Source organism: Aulonocara sp. 'chitande type north' Nkhata Bay, linkage group LG11, assembly GCF_057382095.1.
Source record: "Aulonocara sp. 'chitande type north' Nkhata Bay isolate Kocher_YH1m ecotype deep benthic linkage group LG11, A_spYH_male_GT1.1, whole genome shotgun sequence".
Taxonomy (NCBI): Eukaryota; Metazoa; Chordata; class Actinopteri; order Cichliformes; family Cichlidae; genus Aulonocara; species Aulonocara sp. 'chitande type north' Nkhata Bay.
In genome coordinates, this window is record NC_141354.1 from 3,056,666 (window position 1) to 3,070,166 (window position 13,501).

General features: G+C 42.0%; 1 protein-coding gene across 2 annotated transcripts in view; it reads left to right on the top strand.

Moving 5' to 3' along the window:
* znrf2b (zinc and ring finger 2b) overlaps positions 1–13,501 on the top strand; it is a 51,669-nt gene that overhangs the window by 17,325 nt on the left and 20,843 nt on the right. The window lies entirely within an intron of this gene.

A 13,501-nucleotide genomic window follows, 5' to 3' on the forward strand; every position in this document is an offset into this window, starting at 1 on the left:
TGACTCCGACAGTGATTTTGTATAATTTGTAATCTCCACAATGATAAGAGTCATAACGGTCTCATTTTTAGAAGGGACTGTCCTTGTGACTGTTAGCTGATAACTTGGCACTTTCCCCCCTTCTGGTGTAAATATGGGAACTTCTGGATCCAAAAATCAAGCAGAAGCCAAAACAGTAATGTTAAGGCTTCAAAATGAAGAGTCAGAGCAAGTTTGTGCTACAATTACATATAAAATTACATATTATTATTATTGACATGATTTGATTGATTGTTAGTCATATCGTTCACAAAAAGGGTTTCATAGTACCAGAAATCTATACCGTTAGCTTAGTACCATATACTTAGAAAGCAGCTGGATTCTTGTGAGATGTCACATAAGGTTTCGTCTGGCTGGCTTCAAGCTGTGACCTCTGTGAAGAACTACTGGACAAACTAACATTAGACTTTGTAACCTTTGTTCTGCACGCAGCTGATTTCTCACCGACCTTGAATTCTGTGTGGAGTTCTGCTTTTTTTATACGTTTCAGTGACTATTTGCATCCTGGCATTTGGTTGTGTTGAACAGCAAAACTCATTACCTGACTGAAAATATTTAAATATCTCCAAATACAGCATAGTTCTGGCTGCAGAGCTGGGGTACTTTGGAGCAATGTATTGCCTTTCCTAAATTCTCTAGTTAGAAATGCTGGAAATACTTTAGTCACTGGGATTAGCAGCTGCTAACCGCTCGGTGTTTAAAGCTGGCCTACATGAAGAACTTTGTACCTAGAAAGAGCAACCACAGTGGGATAAAGAGCTATGTTACTCAGTTTCTCCTGAACAAACTTGTAACATTTTTGTAGTTTGGGTGTAAACGTCTCCACCATTCAGAACACTTTCCAATGATTCTAGTCACACTGTAACGGGCAGAGGACTTGCTGCTCTGCTTGAACACACAAAGAGTTTCAGAAAACACGCCTCATTCTGTCATTCAGCTTAGGCAGGTTAACTTTTCTTGAAATCTTCAAACATTTGCAATAGCAAGACATTTTTTTCCACAGCAGCATGGTAGCGTGACCAAACCCCACATCAGTATATTTTGTAAATGTCCGAGCCTCTTCTTCCTGCAGAGATTCTGCACCTCCTCGCCATCTTATTCGATAAATAGGCAGGTGTCAGCTGGACAGGTGCCGATCCTGCAATCTCTGCCCATTGTGCCTCAACGTACCTCCTGCTGCATGAAGACGAGCACTTAAAGGCCAAAAACCCCAGAACAGCCACATTTGAGTCGCATCATGAACACAGACTCTTTGTTTTATTTTACTCAGAGAGGCAAACTGCACATAAAGAGAAACTGAAAGGAAACTGTTATGATGAATGTAACCCTATGCCCTGTTATTTCACAGTGGAGTCTTTGACAAACAGAATCATTTACTTTGTCATCTATTTAACTATAAAGTGATGACCTTAATAATCGGACTTATTGTTTCACTAAGAATAGGTTTATTCTTCAACCAGGATAATATATTTGATGTCTCTGCTGTGTTATCAACCTGCAATATTATCACAGATTGACCAGAGTAGTAATGTCTTTGTTTGTTTGTTTCATTTTCATGATCCATAGTCTACGACCCAAGTAAATTCAACTTTTTCCTTCAGTAAAGCAAAGAAACGTTTTCATATCACTGCATGTCAGCAGTACATCTGTGACCAGCCACTAGATCTGTTTTACAGCAGCCATGTTAATATTTAATAATAAATAAACTCAGGTGACTAATCACATTAATCAAGGCTATGGTTCAACATGGAATAAAACTTGTTTCGTTGTCATTAACAGCCTATTCTGTCAGCACAACCATCCACGGTTCCAGAGCTTAGAGTATTTGCAGTGTTTGCCAGCCTTTATTAAACACACATAAAAGAACCACACATTTAACTTTAAAGTCCAACACGTGGAAAATAGATTTTATTGTACAAACAGGAGAAATATGCAACATCATGTGTGTGAAACTGCCACATCTGTGCACAGCTGTGCAGTGTGGATAGATTAGAGGAATATATTTATAATACTGGTACGAGTGTTTCACTGAAGATCGTTGATATGGGTGTACTGCTTCACAGTGTTGTCCTTTCACCTTGAGTAGTTGAACAACCTGTAATCTCTAAGCTGATGCATAGTCCTCTAAATACTGAATGTTAACTTAGGGTGACGTTTCTGGCTACTCGATAAATGCAAATCAGAGGTTCATTGTCCTTCGAGTTCTCTTTGGAGTGGCAGTGATTTCTCAGAAACATATCCGTGGTGGACCTGGGAACATTGTGACTGTAGTAGAGCAGGTAGTGTACACTCCACCGACTCCACTTTGCACTGTGTTATATTGTTCTTGGTCTTATGGCTGCCACAAACGATTGTTTTGATAGTCGACTAGTCGGTGATTATTTTTGCGATTAGTCGACTAATCAGATCATCATCCATTCAACGTAAAACGTTCAGCTTATTGCACCAGCAGCATCTGCTCTTATATAACTATCATTAGCTTACAGCTTTAAGTGTTTCAGGTGCTAACTAAAAATAAAGACAAGATGATAGTTTATTAAATTTTAATGAAATTTGCAGATTGTTTCGGTGGAGTTTAATAAACTCAGCCGTCTGCTCCTTGCTGTCTAAAATATAACAGGACACCGGAGTAAATTCTCACACTTCTGATAATCAGCTGTCTGCTTGACGTTTATTCAGCTGTGTAAAAACTATAACTTTAATCTCATCCAAACCGATTTACTCAGGAACAAATAAAACACTGAAAAAAGCCAAACAACATTTTTAAGTTATCTAAACGACTCATATATCATGTTTAACCTGAGCAGCGAAAGACGGCGGTGGGTTTGAAAACGATTTGCCGGGAGTCCGGTGTTGTCACCGGCTCTAGTGAGCCTAGCCCCCGGCTAACTATCGAGCTGGTGGGTAGCAGACGTCTCCGAAAACGTCGGAGCGCTTTTGAAAATATGTGGTGTCCTGATAAACTGAGCAGATATTTGAGGTTTACACAGCTACATTCTCGGCTGAAAATATGTTAAATGTTTATTTTGTGACCCAGAAAGAATAATAAGAGTAACATTAAAACTAACTAGCTGCCGCCATTGTGGGAAACTGAGCTGGGCTGCGATGGGCCGCGCTATGAATTCTGGGACACAGTTTCTTCTTCTTTGGTGTTTAACGGCAGCTGGCATCCTTGTACATGCAGTGCTGCCATCTTCTGTTTCAGTCCGTTATTACACTCTCAGCTTCAAACGACGTGTCGACTATTAAATTAATCGTTGACGATTTTGATAGTCGACGTAATCGTGACTAGTCGACTAATCGTGGCAGCCCTACTTGGTCTACATTTTGGATTTATGTGGCTGAACAGTTTTTCGTTGCTCCTGCAACAGTGACAGTGAAGATGATCTTATATCTTACTGCTCATGATTTATACAGTCTATACTGCATCTGATAGTGTGTGAAGGGAAATCACAGAGAAAATGAAAGTGGCTTTTAACCGTCTTGTTCTTCTAGTACACACGGTTCTCCCCTCATACTCCTTCCACATGTGAAGCATAAAGAGACAGTGTTTGCCACGGTTTTGTGTTGTTCTTTTAACCCCCCCTCATGCTGTTATTCTGAGGGCAGTCCATCTGCTGATCTCAGAGGGCAGATGATTAACAGCACACAGCACCTGCTGAAACCTTTCCTCACACTTTGACTTGTAAGTGGAAACAGCGGAAAGCCCCTTAAAGCCCACAGAGGTTTATTCAATTCAATTCAATTCAATTCAATTTTATTTATATAGCGCCAAATCACAACAAAAGTCGCCTCAAGGCGCTTCATAGATACAGAGAAAAACCCAACAATCATATGACCCCCTATGAGCAAGCACTTTGGCGACAGTGGGAAGGAAAAACTCCCTTTTAACAGGAAGAAACCTCCGGCAGAACCAGGCTCAGGGAGGGGCGGCCATCTGCTGCGACCGGTTGGGGTGGTGTGTTTGTGACAGATAAGACAGTCTCAGGTGCTCGCAAATACTGCATGTATTCACAAGATGGGAAATAAGTGCAGCCATTCAGTACTCCATCTATGAAGCAGTCACTTACTTTTATTACGATGCTGACCTCTAAAGAGCTTCTTTTTTGCTGTTTCACATACATGTAATGGTTCTTTATGACACAAAATCTCCTGGTTTAGAGAACTTTATTTAGTTGTTTCATTGTGACAACAGTTTCAGTGTTCTGACCCGTCTGTCTGCTGGCTGATGTTAGCTCAATGCAGCGTGTAAGCCAACACAGAAGCTATCTCACATAACAACATACGGTATTAAAGCTCAGCTAGTTCATCCAAACTTCCAGGGCCGATCTGGTAACGTAGTTGGCCATTTTCAATCTGCTAACTCTAACTAACCAACTAACTCTGCCAGATTCATCTAGCGTAATCCAGCTAGCTGGCTAACTCTAGTTTGCTTGCTATCGTCAAAGCTAGCCAAATCAAGTCAACAATAGTTGAGCAAAAAGAACCTGACCACGGTTTTACACGGTGACCCGACGTCAAGTCCTCCTCGTGCTCTGTGTTTGCGTGTGATACTAATATTTACTGAGGGGAGGACAGAAAGACTCAGGCTGACGTAACAAGAAGGCAGTGCTGCGTTAGACAGGAGCACTGCCTCGCATCGTCTCCACTACATCCAGCTCTTTCCTCAGCAAGCATGTTTATTTATACCCCTGTTGTTGCTGCTCTCTCCTGCCCACTCTTCTCTATATTCTTTTTATTCCAGTCACTTCCTTTTTTACCCTCTGCCTTGGAGTGAAAGTGCCAGTAACATGAACTATATATACATCAATGGGTCAACAATTCTTCAGCCCAACTATCCAAAGAATGACCCTCAGTGGTGTCCAGCATCAGTACAGCTCTGCTCCCTCACAGCTTTCTGTCTCAGGAGGACTCCCTTGCATTTTATCTAGATCCACTTACATACTTTGAAACATTTAGACTCCCCGATCACATCAATTTATTTTTAGTGTTCTGCATGTTTTAAATACCTAAACCCCGAAGTCTAAGGAACGACTGTATTTTCTTCAAGACATTTCACCTCTCAGGTGATCGATGACCCTGGTGCAGGTGGTACATGATCAATATGGGTTAATGACCCTGTTAAGGACAGTTCCCTTATATAACAGGGACTCTCCACCATTTGGTTTTAGAACGGAAAAAGCTGCTGGGATGAAAGATGAAATGTCTTCTTTCCAAGCGCTTATACTATCATGACCTGGATGACTGAGAACTTCCACAGACATAAACCCAAGGTTTCAAACGATCTGAGTATTTGTTGGCCAAGAGAGAATCAAAGCCTGTCTTATGCAGACTGCCTGTAGCTACTTTGTTACTTGGAGCCGGCGTAAGTTCCTCATTCAGTTATTTCATTATTGATTCATGCAGAAGTATTATTTCAGTCAAGTATGTTTCCATTACTGAGGATGGTTACTGCAATGAGGAGATGGGCAAAACAGCAGGTGATTATCATATGTCAGTGCAACTAGATCCGTATTAATGTTAACAGCATGAAGGAGCTCACAAGGCTAATATTGTTTCCTTCCTTTTTGTTTTTGTAATTGCTGCTCGTTCCTTGAAATGCACTTTCTGTGCAAGTTAAATCACCAAAATTCATGGTGCAGTCAAACAGTTTTGCAACTGTGTCCATAAAAAGCAAAAATCAAAAAAAAAGCTAATTTAAAGTTTGTAATCTCTGTGGAATTCAGGCTGCTTGTGATCACAGAGTGATGTTAGAGAGCGGTCTCTGTGTTGTACAGCCGGGCCCATAAGTGTTTAAACAAACCATTTTTGTAATCTTGCCTGTGTACAACACCTCAGTGGATCCAAATCAAACTATCGAGTGCAGACCTTTTCTCTGGCCTTGGTTCACGAGCCTTAGGTTCTATGTATTTATGAATCTGTATGCTGGCCTCATTCCCCAAACTGTCAGTTCAGGTGGCAAAGAAGAGCAGTGAAAAAAGACAAAGGGGATTTACTTGGTCATGATTGATTACCAGTTTCTTATCCCTGCCAGTTCTCAGCTTAAGAATCTGCCTAGCTCTGGAAAACCTGACGTTAATATTAAAAGGACTGTGAGCAGTGGTGTTCATGCATATGCTGATGGATTCATGGAAGGCGTTTGTGTACAATGAGCTGGGCTACTGAAGTGCAGCCACACCGGTTGGACAATCAGTGAAGAGATCAATAAAATGCCGATTCATAAATCCCTTTTAATAGCATGGTGTGCAAGATGTGCTGACACAGGGACTACAGGAGAGCCGAGTTAAGGACAGTGGGTAATGAACACAGGGCTCAGGGATGCTCTCCAAACAGCAGATTAGATGGGAACAAAGATATGGTGCTTATATAGTCAAAAGTGTGAAGCATTCTGGGTAACAGTGCGTGAAGTTTTGAGTCTGTAGCCAAGAAGCTGCTGGCTCGCAGCTTTTCATGGTAGTCTTTGGACTTCAGTCCAGTCTGCTCCCTCACTCACCACAAGCCCTCATAACATTAACCTTTGTAACATTAAAGTGGCGACAAAAGTGGAACTGATTACCCGGGGCCCCAATGGTGGGAAGGGCCCTTGCAAGCCTAGAATGAAAAATTTGGGTTTGTTTTCATTTTTCATTTCAAAGTAATTAGTGTCATAATGAAGTTTCCGCAATAAATCAGTCGTGTAAATGAACTTTAATTCCAAGAAGTAGTGGAGACACTCATTTTTACCCAGGTTGGTTTAGTCCATCCGGAGCTGGACTGGCGTTTAGGTGTTATGAATTTATTCTAGCCGACATGCTGATGTGCACTGTGACTCATGTCTTTCTCTAAGAAAGCAAAATCATATGAAATAAAGCAACTGAGGGAAGTTGGCTGTTAACAAATTTCTATCAAAAGAACGGTGAGCACAGCAAAACTAACAGTTGTTAAAAACAATGAGCTAGTGTCATCTGTAACACTGTATTCATCAAATTCACACAACCTAACACCAAGAAACACACAAAATGTGAGAAACAGCTAGAGCAGGTCCTTCTCCAAATGATATGACATGAGGTGAGCTCATGTAGTGGCAACTAAAACCAGCAAGGACGACGTGAGTAAGGCACAAACCCAGTTTTATCTGATGCATTTTAACATACTGCTTTTAGCCCTTTTCAACCTGCTAATTTTAATTCACTGAACACCAAATGTGGACATTTACAAATATAAATACATTATTTACAGTGGTGTGTCCTGAAAATATTTAAGCAGGTTAACAGGCTAATTAATATCAGTCCTGTTTGCTTTATTCTTGTAGGTGTGTCAGTGAGCCCAGAGAATGGTGAAGTAAAAGAGGTTGCCCTTTATTTTACATTTATTTACCTTTATGTGCGTCAGGAAAGCAGATTCTTTTTGTGTTTCTGCAAATAAAACTCTGTCACTAGATACCATTTATGTCTTTATTATGAAGCGCAGGAGCCTGCGACTTTTGTTGCCATTTAACCTTTTCTTTTATACCATGAGACTCATAACTATTTCAGTGAAAAAGGCTAACCTGTTGACCATTACAGATATTTGTATACAGTTGTCAGCTCAGATGCTGGGTAAAAAAATACATAGATATGGTCCTACTCTACCTGAGCACCCAAAGCTGTTTATTAAGCTTACCTCATTTTTCTGTTTAAGCCCTTTCTAGCTAACCTTCATACACATTCATACTCTGATGGATGCATTGGAGAAAAAGATTGAGAGAAAACTTGGAGAGAGGATGAGAGAGCATCTTGCCCAAGGATACTTCCAGTGCTCATATTTACATATGGTGATCTAAGAAAGGATGCTATGAATGTCATTACCCCAATTTCATATTTTTATCTTTTTATACCAATGAGTTTTATGTGTTGAGCTATTTGGTTATAAGGCAGAGCGTCACAATTAGAGACAACAAACAACACAAAGCCCTCATACCAGGTGTACACCATGGTGGTGCAGGGGTAAGGATTTATGACCTGGGCAACTTGCAGTCAGTGAGTTGACCATCAACTGTATGCCAAACTTTTCTAGACCCAAATGTGAGGCCATCTGTCCAAAAGCTAAAGCTTGACCAAACTGGGTTAGGCAGCAGGACAGTGATCCACAAACAAGCTACGGTATCAAGATGTTACAGTGGCTCAGTCAAAGGCCAGACCTCAACCTGATTGAAAGACTTTGGCAGGTGAGCTTAAGAGAGCCGTGCAGTGCTAGATGGTTAGTTGGACAAATATACATGCACATAAAAGTTTGAAAGTTGTATCATAGGTAGCGTTATATGCCTTTACATGTCCTCTTTGCAAATGTGTCCACAGGAGCATTGTCCATATAATGAAATAATAAAAGGAGACAGTTCATTTCCACGTACAGTAATAAAACCGCAGAATTCATTCCCTGCCTCAAAAAAGCAGTTTGAGCTTCTCTCCCCTTAAAACTTAGTTTTTTGATTGGCCTGTGCCAACAAACAAAACAACAGCTTCAGGGGTCACAGCTGGAATGCCCACCATAATGTCACACAGCAGTTGTTAGTGGGAAGGAAGCTAATAGATAAGGATCAGCAGAAAATAACAGCTTTTACTTTATACAGCGCCTTGCAAAAGTATTCGGTCCCCTTGAACTTTCCCACATTTTGTCTCATTACAGCCACAAACATGAATCAATGTTATTGGAATTCCACATGAAAGACCAACACAAAGTGGTGCACACGTGAGAAGTGGAACGAAAATCAGACATGATTCCAAACATTTTTTACAAATAAATAACTGCAAAGTGGGGTGTGCGTAATTATTCAGCCCTCTTTAGTCTGAGTGCAGTCAGTTGCACATAGACGTTGCCTGATGAGTGCTAATGACTAAACGGTGCACCTGTGTGTAATCTAATGTCAGTACAAATACAGCTGCTCTGTGACGGCCTCAGAGGTTGTCTAAGAGAATATTGGGAGCAATAACACCATGAAGTCCAAAGAACACAGCAGACAGGTCAGGGATGAAGTTACTGAGAAATTTAAAGCAGGCTTAGGCTACAAAAAGATTTCCCAAGCCTTGAACATCCACGGAGCACTGTTCAAGCCATCATTCAGAAATGGAAGGAGTATGGCACAACTGTAAAGCTACCAAGACAAGGCCGTCCACCTAAACTCACAGGCCGAACAAGGAGAGCGCTGATCAGAAATGCAGCCAAGAGGCCCATGGTGACTCTGGACCAGCTGCAGAGATCTACAGCTCAGGTGGGGGAATCTGTCCATAGGACAACTATTAGTCGTGCACTGCACAAAGTTGGCCTTTATGGAAGAGTGGCAAGAAGAAAGCCATTGTTAACAGAAAACCAGAAGAAGTCCCGTTTGCAGTTTGCCACAAGCCATGTGGGGGACACAGCAAACATGTGGAAGAAGCTGCTCTGGTCAGATGAGACCAAAATGCAAAACGCTATGTGTGGAAAACTAACACTGCACATCACTCTGAACACACCATCCCCACTGTCAGATATGGTGGTGGCAGCATCATGCTCTGGGGGGGTTTCTCTTCAGCAGGGACAGGGAAGCTGGTCAGAGTTGATGGGAAGATGGATGGAGCCAAATACAGGGCAGTCTTGGAAGAAAGCCTCTTGGAGTCTGCAAAAGACTTGAGACTGGGGCGGAGGTTCACCTTCCAGCAGGACAACGACCCTGAACATAAAGCCAGGAAACAATGGGGTGGTTTAAAACAAAACACATCCATGTATTAGAACGGCCCAGTCAAAGTCCAGATCTAAATCCAATCGAGAATCTGTGGCAAGATCTGAAAACTGCTGTTCACAAACGCTGTCCATCTAATCTGACTGAGCTGGAGCTGATTTGCAAAGAAGAATGGGCAAAGATTTGCACATCTACAGTCTGTGGAATTCCAATAAAATTGATTCATGTTTGTGGCTGTAATGAGACAAAATGTGGGAAAGTTCAAGGGGGCCCAATACTTTTGCATCCACTGTATGTTTGTGGTCAAGTCAAATGACACAACTGCAAAGCTCTGACAACACCTTAACTGCAGCCAGTGTAACTTAACATTTGGTCGGTTTTTGACCTCACCTGGCATATTTCACCTCACATACATGAGGGAGAGCAGCTACAGGAGAAACACTGAGCTGTGATAACACAAGAGCAAATCTATTAAGTCAATAAGGTAAATGCACAAATTCAGAAAATAAAGACTCTTGGGTGGATTTATTTAAAGTTATTTGAGCATTTTTTCTGTCAAGCCTGATGTTGCCTTAAATATAAAGCAGCTTCCTCACAGTGACAAATGCAACCTTTTAAATAAACACTAGTAACAGATCAGGACTTTATAACAGAAGATACACAAAGCTGATTAAGGCTATCCTCTCTCTGACATCACAGAGAGTCAAGAGTAGAAAAAACAGTGAAGCCTGAGCTCACAGGGATTATTGTACACTGGCTTTATTATTTGAAATGTTGCCATGTTTAATATGAACATCCACCTCTGTGAAAGTAACAAAAAAGGTCAAGCCTAATGGGTCCACTGTAAAATATTTCACAGTGGGTGGGTGGGTGGGGGGGGTGTTCAAGATCAAAGTCATCCAGTCTTATTTGAACTAAAGAGGAAAAGTAGCTGAAGTTTGAGGGTTTCATCAGAGAAAGCAGTCGAACAGTTTCCCCAAACATATCGTACGATAGTGAAAGAAAAAAGCATACAAACTAACATTTACAGGCATCCGTATTACAGCAGTGTTGTACTGTGGCTTTAAGCAGGAGCAGCATGCAGAAACAACGTGTTAGAGCTGTTTTACACCCTTTGATGATGATGATTTTTCATATATACATATATATATGTAAATTCTACTTCTCTTCTGGTTTGTTTTGGGGAATTCAGAAATTTCAAACTTCCTATCTGGAGGAAACAGATGTTTCACATCATGTGACTTTGTTGACTGCAGCACTTTACAGGAAAGTAAAAGATGCAGATCGGACGGGGTTATAAATAACACTCATGTCATTATTTCAGTGTGTGCGCCTCATACTAGGAGGCATATTGTTTGAGAGTTTTAATGCGACCAACAGCAGGTATGACCTCAGAAAGACACGCACGAGGACATGTGCAGCAATTTAATGTAGTGGAGAGAGCAGCCCATATAGAGTAGCGGATGAGTCATCGCAGCCTCACAGGGAGGGCTCAGCTCGGGCTTTGAGCATTTTTCAGAATGAGCGGTGGAGCCGTGCAGAGCTGGATCCATCCGCATTTCTCCATTTCAGATAGACACACCTAGACTGTACATGCCTAATTGTCAGCATATGGCCAGCAGGTCTTAAAAGATGACACTGTGCATGTGTTGTGAGGTCAGGCAAACAGTGTTCTTTTTTGCCTGCCTTAATCCATTTATCCTTTGCACAGATTTTAACATTGTAGGAAGCTCCAAACACACACACACCTGGCTGTGATATGTCACACTCTGCCCCCTGCTGCAGAACTGCTGATGGATAGTGGAGGAGGAAATCTGCAATGTGACAGGAAACTGCAGAATTTGCTGTCTCCACTGAGATTGTGACAGCAAGATTGTGATGGACGTCGGAACAAAGGGATAATTACTGGATGTGGGGAGTGTGATGTACAGTATGCAGCATAATTTATGTAATTATCTGCCTCCAACTGTCTCTGATTAATCATTTATTAATACATTTAGTGATTGAATCCATGGCTGTCTGTGTGTAAACACTGCTGTCACTGCTATACAGTTCACATATTGCACATAAATGACATTTATTTGTCCCAGAGGGGAAGTTTGATTGCAGCAGAAGTCACCTGGCATTTGTATACACCACATAAAAATAATCCCATCAACTCTGGAATCCTCTGTGCCCAGAGACCGACCGCAAAACACTGTGTTCCAACATTCAGATCATTGAGGGGCAACACAAATGCTACAGCAAGGGGGAGCAAGGACATCAGGTTAGGGGGAGTGATAATATCACCCCCACTCGAGATTGGGTACCAAGTCCCAAGTACTGAAAGATAGGCTCATGGCGAAGCTGGAAGCCTGGACCCTCCGTAGCCAATTACCAAGGCTACGTGACGTACTCTCTGAAGGTCTACTAGAAGATGTGAATGCAGCATCACGGACAATCCTTACTGCGACCATCACTGAGACTAATCAGCTGATCTACACTATGGCAGCAGTGATGAATGGCTACAAGATGAACAGCCACAAGGAGGAGTACCCCCCACGGAGAAGGAGACTAGAGGCCAAGAGCAAGGCAGTACTAAGGGAACCTGCAAGCTGCCCATACCCGAGACATCGATTCCCGCATGCACACCACTAGGACCTACAGCAATGGCATTGGATGTCATTCACACTGGAGAAGTGTAGTTGGATGGTAACAAAGCGAGGAAAGGTAGGCAGAAGTGAGGGGATCGAACTACCAGAAGGCAACATTGCAGACACTGAGGACAGCTACAAGTACCTGGGAATCCCACAGGCAAATGGGAACCACGAACAGGCTGCTAGGAAAGCTGCAACCACCAAATACCTGCAGAGAGTTAGGAAAGTCCTGTATACCAAGGGCTGACAGAAGAACCCGAGAAGATGTGGAGGATGAAGGTGACAGTGGTCCCCGTGGTAATCGGAGAACTCGGGGTAGTGACCCTCAGGCTGGGCGAGTGGCTTCAGCAGATCCCTGGAATAACATGTGAGATCTCTGTCCAGAAGAGCGCAGTCCTAGGAACAGCTAAGATACTGCGCAGGACCCCCAAACTCCCAGGCCTCTGGTAGAGGACCCGAGCTTGAAGAGGGCAAGAGGGGAATTATATATATTTCCTAATTGGCCTTTGGCTTTTTGCCAAGCCACCATGTAACCACTTTCATGGATAAAGAAACATTTCTTTGATTCTGCACCATCTTATCTCATGGTGCCATGTGATATTACACAGAAGTTTAGCCAATCTTCAGTTGAACTTCCGTTGGTGTTACATTCACACTGGGGGAAACAGAGCAGGGCTGCAAGTCCAGCACAGCTTTAGCTTTTCTCTCACCTTGCTGCCCTTTTTTTACAAATTACAAATGCCGTCGTCACATGTGAAAGCCACAGTTTAAACTGAGAATAGATATTTAGGGCTACTTAATAATTAAACAATCTTGTATCGTAAATGGGCTGATTCTTATAAAGCGCTTTTCTACTCTACTCAAAGCACTGTATACAACATGCCTCATTCACCCAATCACACAAAGTGACGCAAAGCAACTCTTTCCTCGTGTACATCCTTTAATCTCACACTCAAATGTCTTCGGTGCATGGCTCAAACAAACAATTGGCCTCGCTATTTCAAATAGTGTTTTGTTCCATCAATATTATGATTATTATTATTATTATTATTATTAAGTGGGGGTTATTACTGAAATACATGTGTGGCTCTTGCGACTCATTTATCTGTTGAGTTATCACCTACAGTAACTGTGCTTTTCTCCTGAGCTCTAA